Source organism: Macrobrachium rosenbergii, chromosome 37, assembly GCF_040412425.1.
Source record: "Macrobrachium rosenbergii isolate ZJJX-2024 chromosome 37, ASM4041242v1, whole genome shotgun sequence".
NCBI classification, from domain to species: Eukaryota; Metazoa; Arthropoda; class Malacostraca; order Decapoda; family Palaemonidae; genus Macrobrachium; species Macrobrachium rosenbergii.
The window spans coordinates 34,819,698-34,841,105 of record NC_089777.1 but is presented as its reverse complement, the minus strand read 5'-3'; the positions used below and the strand labels follow the sequence as shown (position 1 = coordinate 34,841,105).

Below are 21,408 nucleotides of genomic sequence, written 5' to 3'. Positions count from 1 at the left end.
AGTAAACAGAAAATGTTGGAAATTACAAAGTCAGCTCTACCATGGGTCTACAATAACATGCCAAGGAGATGTGAAACTGCCATATGTCATTTAAGGACTGAACACACGCATTTGAGCGATGGAATTCTGGAGGAAAAGCAAGCGTAGCCATCCTCTGATGACTTCAGTTCCACTGACTGTAAAACACTTGCTAGTATCCAAGTCTTGACGACCTGAGAAAATATTTCCTTTCCAAATGTAGGGATGACAATGGAAACTACCTCCTCTCAAGAATGCTCGGAACGGAGAGAAATACTTTTAGGTTTAGAGAAAGAGCCACAATCCTTAACAAATTATACTTTTCCATGGCAAACCGGAGTGCTTGTATGTGTACTGTAGTACATACTCACTTAAAGCTCTTATGATTTTAATTTGTTTTGTGACTTGTGAATTTTATAACTGCTACCACTTTACAGCTCTTAGGCTGCTATTCAATGTGTGTGTGTGTGTTCTTAATTGTCAACAACCTCTGTTATAACACCATATAATTTACTGTTAAATCAATCCCTCAACCAACCACAGTTAACATAGTTCAACACAAAGCTTCACTAACCAGGAGCTATGCTTCAAACAGGGGTGATAAGTCCAAATTATGCTTAAAACAGGGGATGATAATTCCAAATTAAAGTTTCACTAACTACGAGTTGTTCCAAAGAGTGAGAAAGTCCAACAGAGCTTCAGTAACTGGAGAAAATGCTCCAAACATGGGTGAATAAATACAACAAAGCTTCATTAACTGGAAGCAATGCTCCTAACTGAGATGCAAAAGTCCAACATAGGAGCCTCATTAAGGGTACAACTACACTGCAAGCAGCAAGGTAGCATCTAGCGACAAGTGGCAGCGGTAGCATCAATGCGTTTCATGGCCAGACTGGAACTGGCAAAGACGCAAGCAACACGTTAGTCAAAACTGATCATCAGTGCAGCAGACATGTAACCATCAACTTTTAAAAAATCATATTTAAAAATACTTCATAAAGTCAGGAGAAATACAGTAAAAAAAAAAAGTCATCTGGGTTTATGATTTTACCAGGAGAAGAATGGAACGGAGTGAATTTTATAATCTATATAAACAGTCTCAAATGTATGATAACAAATTTTATGAATATTTGCGAGTGAGCCAAGGATCATTCGATTTATTGCTCAACAAATTTAAAAGAACCCATTTCTCCTGAAGGAAGACACTAGGAACTCAGCGTTTTTTAAACATGCTCCATCGTTTGCAACAAGAGGCGAGGTTTGGCAAGGTTTCAAATCGCACCACTCCTCAAGTGTGGCCACCCACATTAAGATTTGTTGTTGAGTTTCATAATTTGTGGCAACTCACATCACTCAAGCCACACCACTTACTCCTTGCATTGTGGCCTTACCCTGACTTGGAGCAATAGTCCCAACAGGGGTGAAAAAGACCAGCTAAGCTTTATTAAATGGCAGCAAACATCACCACTTAACACTTCATAAACTGGGATGAAGATAACCTATGGCATAAAACACACACCAAAAATTAACACAATCTTGATGCCTTCCCATCTGTTTTAGTGGAAAACTTTTCCTTATTCTTGCCTAGTTTGCAGAAGGGCCTCAATAACCACCACAATGCAAAAGGCGTTGCTATCCTTTCCTACTGTGAAGATAGGTTGTAATAGCTCTTAGGATGTTATTTATTGTGTGTGTGTGTGTGTGTGTGTGTGTGTGTGTGTGTGTGTGTGTGTGTGTGTGTGTGTGTGTGTGTGTGTGTGTGTAACTGATTGAAAAAAGTATGAGCTTACTGACATATTTTCAATTGTTGACAACCTCTGTTGTAATGATACCATTTAATTTACTATTAAATCATTCCCTCAACCAACCCAGGGTGACACAGTCCAACATAAAGCTTCACTAACTGAGAGCAATGCTTATGTGTGATAAGCCCAAATTACAGTTTCAGTAACTATGAGTTATATTCCAAAGAGAGTGAAAGTCCGACATACAGGTTCACTGACTAGGAGAAAATGCTCAAAACATGATTCAATAAATATAACATAATGCTACACTGACTTGGAACAATGCTCTGAACTGAGGTGCGCTTCACTGACTTGGAACAATGCTCCACACTGAGGTGCATGAGTTCAACAAAGCCTCATGATGGGTACGGCCACACTGCAAGAGGCTAGGTAGCGTCTAACAATTAGCAATAGCGGTAATGTTAATGCACTGCATGCCCATACTGGACTGCCAAAGACACAAGTGACATGTTAGTCAAAACTGACCATCAGTGCAGAGATGTAACCATCAACTTTAAAAAAATAACATTTAAAAATACTTCCATGAAGTCAGGTGAAATACAATAAAAAAATTAACAAGGGAAGAATGGAACGGGGTGAATTTTATAATCTATGTAAACAGTCAACGTACGATGACATATTTTATGAATATTTGCAAGTGAGCCAAGAATGATTTAGTTATTGCTCAGAAACTTGGGGAGCATGAATTAACCAGTAACAAACTTCAGAGAACCCATTTCTCCTGAAGGAAGATACTAGGAACTCGGCATTTTCTTAAACATGCTGCATCATGTGCAATGAGGGGTGGTTTAGCAAGGTGTCAAATTGCGCTCCCCCACTCCCCCCTCCAATGTGGCCACCCACATAAGAGTTGTTATTAAGTTTCACAATTAGGGGCAAGTTGCACCACTCACCGCTTGCATTGTGGCCATACCCCAACTTGGTGCAATAGTCTAAACAAGGGTGAAAAAGACCATCTAAGCTTTATTATATGGCAGCAACATCTCCACTTGAAACTTCCTGAACTGGGATGAAGTTAACCTATAATATAAAACACAGCGAAAATTAACACAATCTTGATGCCTTCCCATCTGCTTGCTTCAAGGCAAACTTTTCCTTATTCTTGCCTAGTCTGCACAAGGGCCGCCTCAATAAACACCACAATACAAAAGGCATTGCCATTCTTTCCTACTGTGAAGATAGGTTGTCATAGCTCTTAGTGTGTGTGTGTGTGTGTGTGTGTGTGTGTGTGTGTACATATTTTTAATTGCTGACAACCTCTGTTGTTATGACACCATTTTATTTACAGTACTGTTAAATCAATACCACAACCAACCACGGGTGGCAGAGTCCATCATCACACTTTGCTAACTGGGTGCAATGCTTCAAATGGGTTTTAAGTCCAAACTGAAGTTTACTAACTACAAGTTATGTTCCAAAAGAGAGTGAAAGTCCAACAAACGTTCACTAAGAAACAATGCTCCAAACATGGGTCAATAAATACGACAAAGCATCAACTGGGAGCAATGCTCCAAACTGAGGTACAAAAGTCCAACAAAAGCCTCATTAAGGGTACGACCACAGTGCAAGTGGTGAGGTAGCGTCTAGCAAAGCACAGCAGTGGTAGGGTCAATGCGTTGCATGGCCACACTGACACTGTCAAAGACGCAAGCAAGATGTTAGTCAAAAATTATCATCCGTGCAGACATGTAATCATCAACTTTAAAAAGTTTTTAATCTCATTTAAAAATACTATGAAGTCAGGAGACATACAGTACAAAAAAAAATAGTCTGGATTTATGATTTTAACAAGAGAAGAATGGAACAGAGTGAATTTTATAATCTATGTAAACAGTGTCGAACGTACAATGACACATTTTATAAAAATTTGTGAGTGAGCCGAGGATCACTCAACTTATTGCTCAGCAAACTTGAAGAGAGGACGAATTAACATGTAACAAACTTCAGAGAGCAGCAAGGGGCGAGGTTTGGCAAGGTGTAAAATCGCCCCACTCCTCAAGATTTATTGTTGTTTCATAATTATGGGCAAGTCACACCGCTCATTGCTTAAATTGTGGCCTTAACCTAACTTGGAGCAATAGTCTAAACATGGGTGAAAGGTCCAGCCAAACTTTATTAAATGGCAGCAACATCTCCACTTGAAACTTCCTAAACTGGGATGAAGATAACCTATGACATAAAACAACGAAAACTAACACAATCTTAATGCCTTCCCACCTGCACTTTGTTTCCTGGCAAACTTGTGAGTTAGAATAATATAGTTGAAGTAACCTGGGTGTCGTAGTATAAAGCTTAGGCTACGATTAGGTTTGTACATTTCAAACTGCTTAGGCTACACAATCACTTTACGATTTGAAATGCTAGGTAGATCTAAGCTGGCTGTCCGCGGTGAGCTAGGCTATGGCAGTTGACGTTTTCCTATAGAACTTTACCTGCTGAACAAGAACAAAGTAATATTTTGTCGCTCAGCTGTAATTAAGCTGTAAATTATCTTAGAACTGGTGTGGTAAAACCCTTTCGAGAATAGCTAACAGTAAGGGAGACCCGTTGGGAATCTGGGTTTTTTGGTGGGGTAAATAACTTGGGAAAAGGTTTCGGTACCTTATTGTTGCATTTCCTGTTATATATGTCACTTGGAACATGAAAAACAAGCGTAAAAAGAAGGGTGAATAAATGGATAGTGGGAGCCGTTCCAACGGCACTTTTCACTCATTACTAGTACTACTGATTCTAAGCCTTAACACGCATGCGCTAGCTGTTGGTTCACCAATCACCATTCAGCAGTGGCCAGTTGCCGGTTTTCTGCGCTTAGCGAGAACCGCGAGAGACTGGCAATCGACGTTTTCCTATGTTATTTTACTTGCTGAACAAGAATTTAAAGTAATTACCTCTTACTAGAACATACGAGCTTGCAGTAATCTTTAGAAAGGCAGATAAGGCTCGCAGCGCCGTTCTGCTACAGCGACCTATAGAGGCCACCCAAGTTGAAAGCGGAAATGGTAATGTTTTGTTTCCCGTTTACGAAAGCTTCGAATAGTGTGCAGTGGAGCTAGACTATGGCAAATGACATTTTTCTATGTTATTTTACTTGCTTTACAAGAGTTTAAGGTAATATTTTGCCGGTCGGCTGCTGCTAAACTGTAATTTAACCTAGAGCTGTGTGCGACCCACTGGTGTTTCTCTCTGCCCACTGGTACAGATGTGCAGTTTTCAAGGATCAATTACATTTTAGTTACAGCCGACCGACAAAATATTATTTCAAATTCTTGTTCAGCAGGTAAAATAACATGGGAAAACGTCAATTGCCATAGGCTAGCTTACCACGGACTGCCGGCTTAGAATTACCAAATGCTATACTTATTCTGAACGAGTCAGAATTGAAATATTAACTTTCAAATCCCCGTGGAAGGTACAGAAAAATTTTTTAAATTTTGTTTTTATACCATGTGCATTAGCGTTTCTTCCTCTTTTCACTTTTTATTATTGGCACACCTTAATTAAATTTTGCAAGATCTTGAGGTACTGTTAATGTACATTTAGCCCGTCCTGTAAGGGAATATCTCCACTTACAACTTCCCAAGCCGAGACGAAGAATAACTTACGACATATAACACATCGAAAATCAATATAATTTTGATGCGTTCCCATCTACTGTACTTGTTTCATGGCAAACTTTTCCTTATTTGCCTAGTCTCACAGGGTTTCGATAACACCGCGACGAAGAAGGCATTCTCTTTCTTACTGAGAAAAGTTGTCATACAAGGAACCACCACCCCCACCATCACAAAAATAACAGGCTATGGTGAATGTCCAGAACAACTCCGCATGCATAAAGTACCAAAATTAAAAGTAAAATGTAATATTTTTCATATTTAAAGCGTTTTAGGCCACTTTTTATAATGAGGAAACACCCACAATTTCGCCATATTAGCTATGGAGGGGTTGGGGACAGGTATTGTCTAACCTTATAAGTCAAAAATCGAAAATCATTCGATGGGAACTAGTTTTTCTGAGAAACATTACACTCTTTCTGAGAAACATTACAGTAAAAAACCTCATTTTCGAACTAATTCCAGTAAGATTTCGAGGATGCCGATTAGATAATCATTAATATCTCGGATATGGTGAATCTCCTCAAAAAGTGTTCAGAGACAAAGTTTTATTATTTTATATTGTGAAAATTATAGTGTGACCTATTTTCTTATATCTCACCGCGGAGTTGTTCTGGACATTGACCCAGGCTATACTTGCTTTTCTCTGATAAGGTTAGGGATGTCGTCAAGTTTCCGTTGCCTTCTCCGCTTTCGCCGACCACTAGATACGGACTGTACTTAACTCGACACTGTTCAGAGCATTCTACCATTTATTTCCTAAAGAGTTACGTTCCAAACCGGTAGTGTTTTGCGCTCGTGCACAGCTGAACATGTGTACAGTATGTTACCCAGGGCCAACAGCCAGGGCCAACAGAATTTTAACGTGAATGAATTCTGTTGGCCTTGCGTTACCCGAAACGTTCATTCCCGGAGTTACGTACCATAACCAGTATTATTTTGCGCGCGCGCACACACACACACGTTTCTTCCTAGTAAATGAAATGCAATATTTTTCTTATTATGCAAATGAAATGTTATATTTTCCTTATGTAAAAGAAATGTAATATTTTTCTAATAAATATAAAAAAAAAAATTACGTACCAAACCGGTATAATGTTTTGCGGGCGCGACAGGGCGAGAGAGAGAGAGGATACATTAAAAAATTACCAAGATAAATTCTTGCTATTTCCATGTCCAAGGTTAACTATTAAGAATAAGCTTTCAGATTATTCCAGGTAGATTGCTGGTACATGGAAGTGTTCCTAAACACAATATTGTAGCCAAAGAATATTGTGTTTTGTACACTGAATATTTTAAAAAGAAAAAAAAATCCTGGCATTGGAATTCGAATGCCTTTTTCTGTTTCCTACACATTTTGGTGTTCATCTGCATCTCTTTACACAAGAGTGGAAAACTCAGAAATTTCAAACTGCCACACAGCGAGCTTTACAATCCAAGGATTTTACGGACATTTCATGGAATGGGAACCACCTAACAGAGATTACTCATGCGACAAGACCAACTGATCAATTGATTAAAGTCAAGAGGGCGCCTGGGGAACGATCAAGAGACAAGAAATAGGTCAAAATGATGAAACACTATATTCTGAGATATTGAAATTATCAGAGAACATTCAAGAACTAGAAATCCCTTATCTTCCCCGCATAATGTTTTTATATTCTCGTCGTCGATTCTAAAAAGTTCTTTCACCATGACTGAATTCATTAATATACGTACATTTCTAACATTCATACAGCAATTCCTGCAATCGTCTTCCGTGAATTATAATCTCACCAACATTCTCCATTGAATGTTTTATTCTCCCAAGATAAATCGTTCCCCATTTCTCGTGAACGATAATTCCGTTTGCCAAATAACTATGTTATTGTCTTTCATCAACTAAATTTATAATATATCAAGCTCACTTTTCATTTTTTACATTTCTACAGAGGAGTTCGAGAGAAAGAGTTGTGATTAAAGAACAAAAAACTAAAAAAAAAAAGAAATGAGAAAAAATACTTTTAATGATTTTTCAAGTACTTTGTAAATCAAGTGTGTCTCAAGATTATAATATACATTATTAATAACCTGACTGTTGTAGAACATTTCCTCTTTCACCTCTATCAGAATACAAAGTACGAGTAGCCTACTGGTTAAGAATGAGATATATCAATAACCTGTTATGATTCATAATCTGTAGCCAAATCGATCTCATTCGTCGGTTTATTGCCATAATCGTTATGAGAAACATCTACAGTCAATTCCGGTTTAGAACGACTGGCGCCAATTCCTCCTCGTCTATGCCAAACATGTTCCATACGAAGGTGCAATGTGCAATCTCAATGAGAACGCTCAACAGCGGTTGTGTTGCCTCATGGTATAGTCTACGTTCGCATTTTCCGTAACATAGGGCACAGTTTCAGGATTGGACCACAACTGCAAAATCAATATAGTAACAAATATTCTCACCGAGACCCCTGCCTGGCAACTGGAGAATCTGAATATGTTGTCATTCTGGTGACGGTACCCTACTTGTTGGAAACTTGCTGGTAAAAAAAATTCAGACAGAAATACACGAGGAGTTGTCGAAAGATACAATTACAATACATACGAAACTGTCACAAGAATTATTTCGCATCAGTGAGAAGCATTATTCTGGAAATATGAATATACTAAATGATAATCGGTGTTAATTAACACTGAAACTCGATGGCGAAAATTATTCTGAGAACACTACTCTGAACTGGGTGTTCAAGAAATATATACTCTAGTGACGATTGCTATTCAGACAAAGTAAGTGACAACGGGCCTGGATTTTAAAGCAACTGCTTCACTTCCAGTAAATGAAGGAAATGCTTTTGCTAGCAGCAATGCTTGGAGCTGGTACTTGAGGTCAAGCAAATGATTAGAAATTATCGACTATTGCTTCATTTCCTATGAATAACCCTAGCTATTGCTTACGCTTCGAAACAGTTGCTTCACGTTTCACGAGATGCACACACGATGGCAGATTGCCTTCAAATTCGTAAAAGAATAATTCAACAAAATTGTAACATTGTAATATGGTGTTTATATATACTGTATATATGTATATATATATATATATATATATATATATATATATATATATATATATATATATATATATATATATATATACATAGTATACAATTATGTATATGCATTAAATAAATAAATGTATATAACACACACATACTACACATATATATATATATATATATATATATATATATATATATATATATATATATATATATATATATATATATATATATACAGTATATATATATACATAGGCATATATATATATATATATATATAATGCATATATATATATATATATGTATATATATATATATATATATACATATATATATATATATATATATATATATATATATATATATATATATATATATATATATATATATATATATATTATATATAGTGATATATAATATACTGTATATATATATATATATATATATAGTGTTATATACATTTAATGCATATACATAATTATGTATACTAATGTATATATATACATTATATATATACTGTATATATGTATATATATACATATATATATGTATATATCTATCACTTTCTGCTCACAAAATATTCTACCCAAGCAGCAGATAAAAGAACTCCTACCAATGTTCCTCCCATAACAACTGCAACAGTTCTCGACTACAAGTACCACAAACACTACTACCATTTCCCACTAACGTTGTTATTGTAAAGTAATGCTGGAGGTTTTGTTATCTAATTATTCGGCACATGTGCTGTTTTAAAATCACATAAAATTATTCACATCCTCTAGTAGTACGTACGTGGAGCAAAAAAAATTATAACTGAATTTTTTTGAAAACACGATTTTATTCGGAGTTAAGGATAAGCAAGAGGCACTTATCCTATGGATTATTTATAGTTGTCCTGTTCCATGTGACATCAGATTAAACTCATTCTAACTGAAGCAAATTGGTATTCAAACCCAAAACTACTACAAAACTCGACTGCGCTACGTATATACTGCGCAGTATGTTGGAGAGTTGGACCCATCTGGGATGTCTAGCACACAAGTCGCACATTGCCAGGTTTCTAAGCAAAAGCTCGGAATCCATTAAGCAAAAGGTAGCAAGCGGTGATCATCATTATTCATAATATATATATTTTAAGAAATTACTTTTTGCCGAAGATTTTGCTACCTTTTCCTACTTGAGCTTTCGCTTTTCCCTACAAGCTTTTGCCCCAAGCAAATGCTTTTTTTTTTTTATTCTTCAGGCTCAACAACCAGCTACAAAATATTTTGTAAAGACAAAGAGAAAGGTTGCATCAAATTAGACTGACGTGTCATTAGCACCGCCTCTGTTTGTATTTTGCCAACGCATTCATTCGTGGCCGCTATTCACGTCTGCAATGCGGTCAGCACTCAGTTGCGCTATTCACGTCAACAATGCGGTCAGCACTCAGTTGCGCTATTCACGTCAGCAATGCGGTCAGCACTCAGTTGCGCGAGTTTCTGAACCAAAATCAATATTGCCAGCTGGTCAGCAATTTTTCACATTCAGGAAGAAATACTCAAACCTTTGGAACAGGACGGTACCATATGAAAGCATAAGATAAAATGTTTTTAATTTAATGGAATTTTCATTGCACGTGTTAATGATTACCGTTTAGGTTACGGCCCCTAGCCATTTACAAAATAACTACCGCATATTCCACGTCCCCAAATTTTTTTTCTTTTAGTAATTACAGCATGGGCTTATTTCATGCTTTCCTAATTAAGAGTTAAGGCCTAGCCCCACTTTCGTCATAATACCGGCTTCCTTTTAATTAGTTAATTTATTTATTATTGATGATATTTATAGAATTGTCTAAATGATGATTAATTCACGTACAACAGTTTTATCTTTCACAGTAGAAAGCCTAATTTGTTTCTATTTTGTGATGTAGTTACAGCTATGAACGATTCCACTAAGCAAAACTTTCGCTCTCCTTGATACAAAACAGACGCATTACAAAAAAAAAAAAGAAAAAAAGTTTAACACGTTTTTCTTAATAATAACAGGCATTGTCAGCCATAAAATGAAGTTTTGACAAATAAGGGTAATAAAGTACTTAAACAAATGCACTGTTACCTCCAACGTCACCATTTTCGGGTATAGAATTTCCAGACCTACAATTTATTTGTCTTAGTTGGATTTCCATAAAGTATAGTTTTCCAAATCCTCTGATACAAGGTTTAATGAACACTTCTGCAAAACGGAATAATCCAAGGAAAATCTACCATTGCACGCGATAATGATGGTAATTTCTTCATCAGAACGAAAATCTCTCTATGGAAATGATCACAGTCAGTGACGTGGGAAGGGGCTCCCCCCCTCTTACCAAGACCGCCCAGAGACAAGACCTGTTGAATATGACGTCATGACATCGACCCTGGTGGTCCGAAGTTAGCGATTCTTTCTCTCTCAAGCTTCCTTCTCGTACATCATTTGAGTACGAAGTTTTCTCGTGGTTCCGTTTTTTTTTTTTTAATTGGACTGTAAAACTCACATGACATAATGAAGTAGTATGCCACGGATATATCTTGTGGGTTTTACTGGACGAACTTACTAAGTAGGCAAATTCAACACTAAGTTCACTGCAACAAGTATTTGACTTTTGCCTCTGGATAACATGACGATAACTAGCGCTGAATAATCCCTCGAATTCCAGTGTTTGGCTTCAAGCCTAAATTTCATGTTCCATTCCATTCCACAGGGTAACTTTTGACTGCAATGTAAAGTCTGTATTCATCACACTCAAACCGGCCTGAAAAAGGGATTTAGGTAGGTGTTGTGAGCAACAAGGTAAAGCACAATATAAAGAAAGACTGGTTTAGCGTAGATTGAATTTTAGTAGGAATTCATATAAACTAGACTTAAAAGAATCAATACAGGCTAGCCTATGTCAAACTACTCCCAGTGTAGCCCTACGTCAAACAACTCCCAGTGTAGCCCTACGTCAAACAACTCCCAGTGTAGTCCTACGTCAAACAACTCCCAGTGTAGCCCTACGTCAAACAACTCCCAGTGTAGCCCTACGTCAAACAACTCCCAGTGTAGCCCCTACGTCAAACAACTCCCAGTGTAGCCCTACGTCAAACAACTCCCAGTGTAGCCCTACGTCAAACAACTCCCAGTGTAGCCCTACGTCAAACAACTCCCAGTGTAGCCCTACGTCAAACAACTCCCAGTGTAGCCCTACGTCAAACAACTCCCAGTGTAGCCCTACGTCAAACAACTCCCAGTGTAGCCCTACGTCTAACAACTCCCAGTGTAGCCCTACGTCAAACAACTCCCAGTGTAGCCCTACGTCAAACAACTCCCAGTGTAGCCCTGTAAACAACTCCCAGTGTAGCCCTACGTCAAACAACTCCCAGTGTAACCCTACTTCAAACAACTCCCAGTGTAACCCTAGCAAACAACTCCCAGTGTAGCCCTCGTCAAACAACTCCCAGTGTAGCCCTACGTCAAACAACTCCCAGTGTAGCCCTACGTCAAACAACTCCCAGTGTAGCCCTACGTCAAACAACTCCCAGTGTAGCCCTACGTCAAACAACTCCCAGTGTAGCCCTACGTCAAACAACTCCCAGTGTAGCCCTACGTCAAACAACTCCCAGTGTAGCCCTATGCAAACAACTCCCAGTGTAGCCCTATGTCAAACAACTCCCAGTGTAACCCTACGTCAAACAACTCCCAGTGTAGCCCTACGTCAAACAACTCCCAGTGTGCCCTACGTCCAACAAACCCCAGTGTGCCCTACGTCTAACAACTCCCAGTGTGCCCTACGTCTAACAACTCCCAGTGTGCCCTACGTCTAACAACTCCCAGGAAAATTAATACTGGCTTCTAACGTTTTATTGAATAATTGTTGTTCCCAAGAAAATAACTATATTGTAGCTAACAAAAAGTGGAATAAAAAGAGAAAGTTAAAAACTTCAACTACCAAATAATAGCTGTATGTAAATGACAATAATTATTTAGTAGAGTAACCCAACGCACTGCCGTCTTGTATGTTTTAATACAATGATAAACATGTTTGTACTTCAGTATATACTACATTATATTGCAACTAAATAAATTTTTTTGGTTCAGTATTTTATATTAATCTCTTAACCCGTGTTTCGAGTTCATATTATTTGGTGTACACAAATTAAGTGCAGACGAAAAAAATCTGTAAATTAACCAGGGATAAATTTTTTAATACCATCATGTTCAGTTTTAAATATAATACTATAAAAGACCGAAATAGTGCTATAATAATGATTGTTGGAGATGTGTGTATATATATATATATATATATATATATATATATATATATATATATATATATATATATATATATATATATATATATATATATATATTTTATATATATGCTGTTTGGATAAGTAAGAAAAACAAATACAAAAAAGAAGAAACTTGTGCCTTTGTGAAAAGTAAATTAAGTTATGACAGGTGGTTATTAAGAAGCTTATATAAAGACAAAATTGCAAATGTATTCAGTGAAAAGTATATCGATTTTGATTTTTAATTTTTTTTTAATCCATAATAAGGTGTAAATATTGTAGGTATATATAATTTTGTAATATCTTATGTAAACGAAATGTAATATTTTTCTTATTATGTAAATGAAATTTTATATTTTCCTTATTATGTAAAAGAAATGTAATATTTTTCTAATAAAAGATAAAAAAAAAATTACCCTAACGCAAGCAACAAACTGTCTATTTTAGCGACGTTTTGTTTACAATTTCTTTCGTCTGGCAAGTAGTGCTAGCGACTCGAACCGTGGCCACCATGCTCGGACCACCGTTGCTTACGTCACAATACATCGAACAGGCCTTGTCTCTGGTTGCGCGGGTCTTGCTCTTACCCGTGGTTGTCGTCGTTTGGATACTATAGTCATTGTACATTTGGCACGCTGCGCTCCCTTCCAGAACTCTCGAATGATGATCTTTACCTCCATTCACTGACATTTATCATACTCGGCTTTCATAACCTTATGCATTCAAGTTAGACCAGCGTATTCCTGTTGTTAAATAATAATTATAAAACAAGACATACTGTAAGTTCTCCTACCTTGCTGCGTCTTGAATGTTCCTGTTAACGGCTGGTATGAGTTGTCGGTCATGTCGACAGAGAAACTATTCGGTGGACGTCCTCGGTACGCTTCGGGCGTTTGGTACAAAACGTTTTGGCTCGGATGCACCCCCTTTCATGATATCTTTCTCTCTCCCCCCACACTTAAGAGACGTTACCACATACACCCATTTAAGTTATATTTCACCACACGTCCTGCTTTTTCGAGGCAAGTCCACTTCCCACATCAGAGATGAGAAAGACTCAAAATCATCGATCAGTTGCCGTTTCAAATTCAAATCACTGATGACGGAGAGGGACTTAGCTGGACTCGGAAACTTCAAGAAATCGCAAAGGGATATCTACTGTATTTGTTTATTTACATTCGTTAAAAGCCTAAACGCTGCGAGATTGCGGCTAATCAATTCGCTTGATTTCAGTTCTTCTCCATTTTCTTGTGCTCAGGCGATGGTCTGCCAGGATTTCTTCATCGCCCATGGGGCGGCCATTACCAGAGTCGCCAGAGATCAAACAACTATCTATCGGGAATGACAATGGTAGTGAAGTGGCCGATTGAAGCCAGAGCGCCCTTACTGAAACCTAAGTAAGAAAATATCAGTTGAGTGGATTATTGAAGCTTTTATACTGATGCCAAATTGCAAGTCTTTCGTCTCGAATTATTTGATCTATTAAAAAGCAGGAAGTTATTTTAATCGGGAGCATGATAGGCTATACATTTTGACCTTGTTACTGATATGTTCTGTTTATAATAAGCGCCGTAAATGCAATGAAGTTTTAGTGTTAGCAATGAAAGATCTAACATGTAACACATACATGAATCCTTTCGTCAAGTGGAATTCAAGTAGCCATTTGCACACAACGCAAGAATACGTTCTGAAACGTTTTATCACGTTGGCAGTCTATGTAAAGTGGGCTCTGGCAGGCCTCAAGTTACAGAGATCAGCTGGTGGCCACGAAAGCACGGATCAGCCGCCGCGCAGGATTGCCCCAAGTACGATAATTATCGTATATTACTATAAATCAGGGCCAGGTAAGACACCAATAATAAATAATGTCCGCTTTTGTACGGTAATTTTGTTCCATGGAGTGAAAACCGCTTCCGACCTAAAATAAAGCCATATAATGATAAAATTAACTGAAGAACATTGGCTAAACATGTATAGGCTATCCATCCTCATTTATTTAAATCAACTCAATATTTACTTTAAGGAGAGTCCCTGTTAATTTTAAGTACTATTGTAGTATTAGAAGTAACAGGAAAGCATACGATATAAAAAAAAATGTAAGCTATCTGAAACTTGAGTATGATCATTTTGATAAAATCGATAATTTTCAAGCCAGGGTACGATATGTTGACAAACTGAAGCACAGCACATTTATAGCGCAATGACTGTGCAATCAAAAGTTGCCACTAATGTAAATGCAGTGTTATGATTCACCTCCAGGTCAATATAGACCACCATAGTCATCTGCAACAATACCATGTTTACTTATTTGCAAGTTAGACGTCCTGTGAACAATTTTTATAAGAAAAAAATCCTATGAACGATCGTTCCCTGCAACTTTACATAACTTTCTAATATATTAATATCAGAGTGGGGTTACCATTATTTTCTAAAAATGTTTAAGATTCATATCCATCAAAATGGTCTCACGAAAACATGTCATATACAGTATGTACACTCACCAACAACACTGAAGTAACAATTTTCTTACATCCACGGCACGGACACACTGTTCGATAGTGCGGTATCTGGCAACTCCAGAAAGGGGGTGGGGCTTCAAAGTCATCGAATTTGTTCGCCAGATTTCTTATAACTTTAACCAATAAAGATTCTATAAAATTCTATAATCATTATTGATACTTCACTGCAGTACCAACCTCTACAATATTCCTTCAAGTTATTTTTGTTGTGTGTGTTCAGTCAAGAATATCAATCATTCATCTGTGAAACTTACTGAAAAACTTTACTCATTAATAATTTCATAACGCCAAAATGAATTACAATGCATACATAACGGAAAACACGATCTTACAAAGAGTGCAAAATTCTACCCTAGGCTATTGTTGCCCTTAAGATAATATTTACTTTTATTATATATTTACTTTTGAAAATCTATCTTCGTCGACAAATTATTAAAAAAAAAAAAAAAAAAAAAGTGTGTAGAGTAAAAAGGTATCTGTTACCACAGTCACGACTCACTTGATCTCTGCACAGAAAATAGTTTTAAGTCGGCCGGAAAACTGCCATGCACTGGGAGATCATTTGGCTTCGCAGAAAGTAATACAGCCATGCTAGTATTAGTTTTGCAGATTTAACATATAAACTTAGCATTTAATCGCCACATTCTAGGGTAAATTTAACGAGACTGTGTTTTTGGTAAAAAAAAAAAAAAAAAAACGGGAAACTCAATGAACGAGAGCTAACGAAAACTTTTAGTCGACTTTCTTGGGGGAGTGTACAGTTAATGATACTAACGCTTGGCATAATTTATAATTCTGCCTATTCGGGAAGGTAAAGAAAAGCATCTCTCTTTCCTTCTCACGTAAAACAAAAAAAAGTTTTTTTTTTAACTCGGGTACAGGCTTCTTTAGCGCGAAATCGGAAGGCAAATTGTCAAAAGATGACACAACATGTGCCCGTGTGACTGTACCTTTGATCTAGGTTGCCACGTTCTCATGTCGGCTGCTCGGTTAAAACAGCCTTGCTCTTTCTTCCGGTGATGGCAGTGAAGAGGAATGAAGCCAGAAATCAGCTGATACTTGTAAACAAACATGGATCCTAAACACTACTTCGGTCTCGAAGAGATATGAGTAGGTATTATGACCTGGTTGGGACATGACCCTCTACTATTTTGACCACTGATCACTAGGTCTACAGATTTCTTCCATATATAAAACCGATTTTTTCATAAAAAGTCGTTTTAGTGAAAAGTGCACTTGAAAAAGATATCTCTTTAAAAGCATTTCAGTTTGAATCTGTTACCCCCTGGCATTACAAAATTCACAGAATTTTACCCCTGGCTAAGCCTAGGATAATTAACATTAATCATCAAAGTTTAACAATACACCATCCAGACTAGGATTTGTACGTACCACTGACTTTTGTTATTCTGGTAAAAGGAGAACAAAATAGTATTTAAAATGAAATTCCCTATGGCTTAGGCAGTGGGTACAGGCCATAATCTCTTTGAAGCTTCTAGTTCTGTTCTAATAACGATTTCAGTTTTTTTTTTTTTTTTTTTTTTTTTTTTTTTTGGAGGGTGAAGGTTAAATGTTAGCGACTAAAGTACGATTACTTCTGAGCTCATTGTTGATGTTTCCCAGGTGTTCTACAGTATAACTTTGTGGATTTCACTTGAGAAGTCTTGCGCACTTGTAATGCACAGTAGCCACAATGCGGTACTAATTTTTTCTTAAATAGCCTAACAGTTTTTTTTTTTACTCAAAATCTACACGAGTTCTCTGAGCGAAATTCTTACGTATTTCCGGGTTTATCAAGTTTACTATTGTTGCTGGACTTTCCAACTTCAGTTAGAAAGGGCCCTTTATGACACAGTTCTAAGTACAAATGAGGAATGTTTAAAACAGTCCTAATCAGACTTTGAAGTGGAAACAAAACTTCAACAATCGCAATACAAATTTACAGTAGAACAAAGAAATTACTAAAGTTATATTACAAGTTTCAATATAAATTTATAGTAGAACAAAGGAAACCTGTTAAAAATTTTGAAACATTTTAAAAGAAATCAAAGAAATATTCAACAATTCTGGCAACTTGAAGATTTGCGAGGTATGGTCATAACGTACCAGGACTGGTACTATAAAAAGAAAACTACAACACGTACCATTTTAGCATTTAATTTCCTCCGAAATAGTCCCCTTCGAAAGCCACACACTTTATCCAGCGCTGTTTCCACTGATCGAAGATTCCTGAACTCGTTTTCTGGGATGATCAGCGGCTGCCTGGTCGCATTCACTTGGATCTCCTCGACGTGATGAAAGCTTATCCGCATTCACTTAGATCTCCTCGACGTGATGAAAGCTTCCTATCCGCATTCACTTAGATCTCCTCGACGTCATGAATGCTTCTTGTCAAGTGGGATTTGATTTTTGGAAAGAGGAAAGAGTCGCATGGGGGGAGATCTGAGGAATACGGTGGCTCCCGGACCAGGGGGACGTTGTGCTTAGCCAAAAACTGCTGCTCAAGCTGCGCTGAAATGGGCAGGTGCGTTGTCATGGTGCAATTGCCACTCACCAGACGCATGCGATTTCATGCAATTCTGGCCTTTTCCGACCAACAGCATCCCGCAAATGCCGCAACACGTCACAGTAGTACTCCTTGTTTACTGTCTGACCAGGTGGCGCATACTCATGATGAACACGCTGATAGTTGAAAAGACGGTGTTTTTCTCAGTTCTGCTGGTTGCGAGTCTCCCAGAATGTTCTTCACTATCAACATTCTGTCGGCCATCTTGGAAAAGTCTGAACCACTTGCAGACTCGTGTGCAGCTCACTCTCTCCTCTCCATAAACTTTTTGCAACTTTGCGTAGGTCTGTGAGCAAGTATCGCCAAGCTTTTGGCAAAATTTGATGCAAATTCTTTGCTCAACTTTTACACATGTTCTTCCAAGCACTGCTATAAAGAGCGGAAGTGAGCTGGGACGCTAAATCTTAGTGTGCGGAGGTCAAGGTCCATCTGTGCTAAGTGGCCTCATTCCGTTAAACCACGAACAGCACCAGCAAGCAAGGGGGAGGGGCAGGTCACCTCCCAACCGTTTTTTGCAACGGTTAAACAACCTGACCAAGCAAGTCCTCAGTCAGCCTCACCCTCCATCCAGGGGGCAGGGTCACGCACCCAGGGACCTCGAAGAGGCAAAGGGAAACCAGCCGGGAAAAGGACGGTTGGCCGTTGCTGGCAGTGTTGAAGGGAGGCTCCAGTGCCCATCTCTCACTGAAGATTCCATTTATGTTTTAGAATGCTAAATAAAACGTTACTACTTATATTCTGTCTTTTCCCATTCCATACTGTTAATAGAAAATCAATAATAAGAACTACAGCACAATTATGATCTTTATTAGTACTGCAATTAAAATAAAAAAGAACATCAAGTAAACTTTGATTTCTCAAGTTACATAATGTAATCAAGGGTGTTTATACATTTTACCAGCTGTTGAATCTGATCACAAAACCAGAAGATATGAATCACATCCTCTCTACAACCACAATGTGCGCATGCATGTCTCTTTGATATTTAGGGCTTTTAATTTAGAGTTAGAGGGTAGAACACCATGTAAATATCTAAATAAAAATTCACGTTCAACCGGGAAGATAAACTAAGTGTCTAAGACTTTCCAGGTTCTTTCCCGATTGTATAATGGAAATGCTTGTTCGATTGTAGGCTTCACATTAGGTGCAAATTCTTTATACAATATTTTATTAGATAACACTGGAAGATTTAACAGCTTATGTATACACCTCAAGAAATCTATGAACCCAGAATAAAAGCACGGCGTGGTTAATGCAGTATTACTTAGTGTGGGCTATAGATTCGGTCTCCACTTATGGTTGTTGACTCGTTTCCTACCTGTTTGTCATAATTATCAAATCGAAGAGCTGGGCCATAGAAATTTACTTCACATATAAATCTGTTAAAACCAAAAGAAAAATGGTGTTGCACTAAGGCCACGAATTGTCCTGATGAGCTTCTTTCCACTGTAAGTTTTCAACATGTGCAGAGGAAATGTTGCCGATAACCTTGGTAGGTTATGAGGTTTGTTAATATTACTAAACAAATCTTGTCAGTTCATCCCCTGAACTGAACTGAATACAGAATTTAGGTCAAAGGCCAAGCACTAGACCTATGAGGTCATTCAGCACTGAAACGGAAATTGACAGCAAAAGGTTTGAAAGGTGTAACAGGAAGAAAACCTCACAGTTGCACTGTGAATCAAATGTTGGGAGAGGCTGGAAAGTAAGATGGAAGAAAAAGAACATGAAAGGAGGTACAGTAAAAGGAACGAAAAAGGGCTGCAGCTACATAGTGGCCGAAGGCACGCTGTCAAGAACCTTGAGTAATGACTAAAGTGCACCGCATGAGATGCACTGCCACCCGCCCCCTCCCCCCCGCCCAACAACGGGGCAGTTCATCACCTAAAATCCTAAATGCACCGGTGATATGTGCATTTTCAAGCACAGAAACGCCAACCAAACGATAATCTGTTTATGCCTTATTGATACGATTATAGAAATGAGCTGCAGACTGCAGTGAGTTTTTTGTTGTTGATAAATACAACGGCGCAAAAAGGTTGTGCGGATCCTGAATGGCGAAATGCGACGGAATTTTGTTATGAACAGTCGTGATTGGGTGAAGCATGTTCCACGCTCCTCAAAATCAGTTTGCGTTAACCGTCTCCAGCGTGCTACCTAATGCAGCCAAACAAAATTTAGGAAAAGCGTCCGAAATAACTGAAGCTTGTGAAAGTCAATTGAGCAACCTCGGTACGATAGCCTTATTATTATTAGACTACTGATAAAAAGGCGTGGGCAGGAAATGCGCAGTAGGAAAGAACAGCATTTTCTAACCATAACTGGGTAGTAACTGGTAGTACGATCTAATTTTCTTATAGGCGTGTTGATCTATATCGCCATCTAAGACCGATGATTTGGCTGTCTCACGTGATATTTATGTGGAGGTAGTATTAGTAGTAGAATTTTGCCTTTGTAGCGGCTCCCTTCTTCGTTCTGCTTTGCCCTTGATCGTATCCTGTTTTAAGTATATTTTTCTCTGTGGTACCATATCTTTATGATACCTGGGTAAACGTTTTATCTGGCTTTATCTCATCACGTTTTCCCTGCATTATTCTCCTCTATTGTTCTTCTAGGGCGTTCATTTTTTTTATTAATTCTTCCAACTGAATTCAATCTCCTTGTGATCTTGCGAGCTAATCGTATTTTCTTTGTACTGAGGGTATCTCTTTTGGACTTTCCGATTACTTTAAAATATTTAATTCCTTTTAATTCTTTTGCACAGCTCTTTCTTACTTTTGTTTTAATTCAAACTGGATTTTTAAGAGCCTCTGACCCGTCAATTTCCTTATACCCATAGTCTATACATTCGTTGCGTATGAGAACAAAGTCTATAGTGTTCGTAGGAAGACATACCCTGTCCTATACCAACTTTCACATGAAACCAGCCAGTTCTCCCATCTTCATGTTCCCACACATTTTGTTTTTAGCCAAACTGCCAATTCCTTTCAAAAAATTACTTTATACACCTTACACTATTAGCATACTCCATACCTCATCTTTATCAGCTCTACAGTATCATTAGCTTATTGATACGGTTATAGAAATGAGCTGCAGACTGCAGTGAGTTTTTTGTTGTTGATAAATACAACGGCGCAAAAAGGTTGTGCGGATCCTGAATGGCGAAATGCGACGGAATTTTGTTATGAACAGTCGTGATTGGGTGAAGCATGTTCCACGCTCCTCAAAATCAGTTTGCGTTAACCGTCTCCAGCGTGCTACCTAATGCAGCCAAACAAAATTTAGGAAAAGCGTCCGAAATAACTGAAGCTTGTGAAAGTCAATTGAGCAACCTCGGTACGATAGCCTTATTATTATTAGACTACTGATAAAAAGGCGTGGGCAGGAAATGCGCAGTAGGAAAGAACAGCATTTTCTAACCATAACTGGGTAGTAACTGGTAGTACGATCTAATTTTCTTTTAGGCGTGTTGATCTATTTCGCCATCTAAGACCGATGAATTGGCCGTTTCACGTGATATTTGTGTGGAGGTAGTAGTAGTAGTAGTAGT

At 37.9% G+C, this 21,408-nt stretch overlaps 1 protein-coding gene and 1 long non-coding RNA gene across 4 annotated transcripts in view; one reads left to right on the top strand and one right to left on the bottom strand.

Annotated features, from left to right (window-relative positions):
- LOC136825481 (uncharacterized) overlaps window positions 1–14,528 on the bottom strand; it is a 28,089-nt gene extending 13,561 nt beyond the window's left edge. The window contains exons 1-2 of the long non-coding RNA XR_010849354.1: window positions 14,401–14,528; window positions 13,567–14,166 (exon numbers count right to left, since the gene is read on the bottom strand). This is a non-coding gene — a long non-coding RNA (uncharacterized lncRNA). The remainder of the gene's footprint in view (window positions 1–13,566; window positions 14,167–14,400) is intronic.
- The window catches only part of LOC136825478 (thyroid transcription factor 1-associated protein 26), a 123,295-nt gene that overhangs the window by 7,800 nt on the left and 94,087 nt on the right, over window positions 1–21,408 (top strand). The window contains exon 1 of one of the 3 annotated variants that reach the window (XM_067082010.1): window positions 14,031–14,170. The exons of 1 other annotated variant lie outside the window; for it this stretch is intronic. The gene's annotated coding sequence lies outside the window, so the exon portion shown is untranslated. Of the gene's footprint in view, window positions 1–14,030; window positions 14,171–14,477; window positions 14,618–21,408 lie in introns of those variants that run through there. One more of the 3 variants, XM_067082009.1, reaches the window with a different exon arrangement.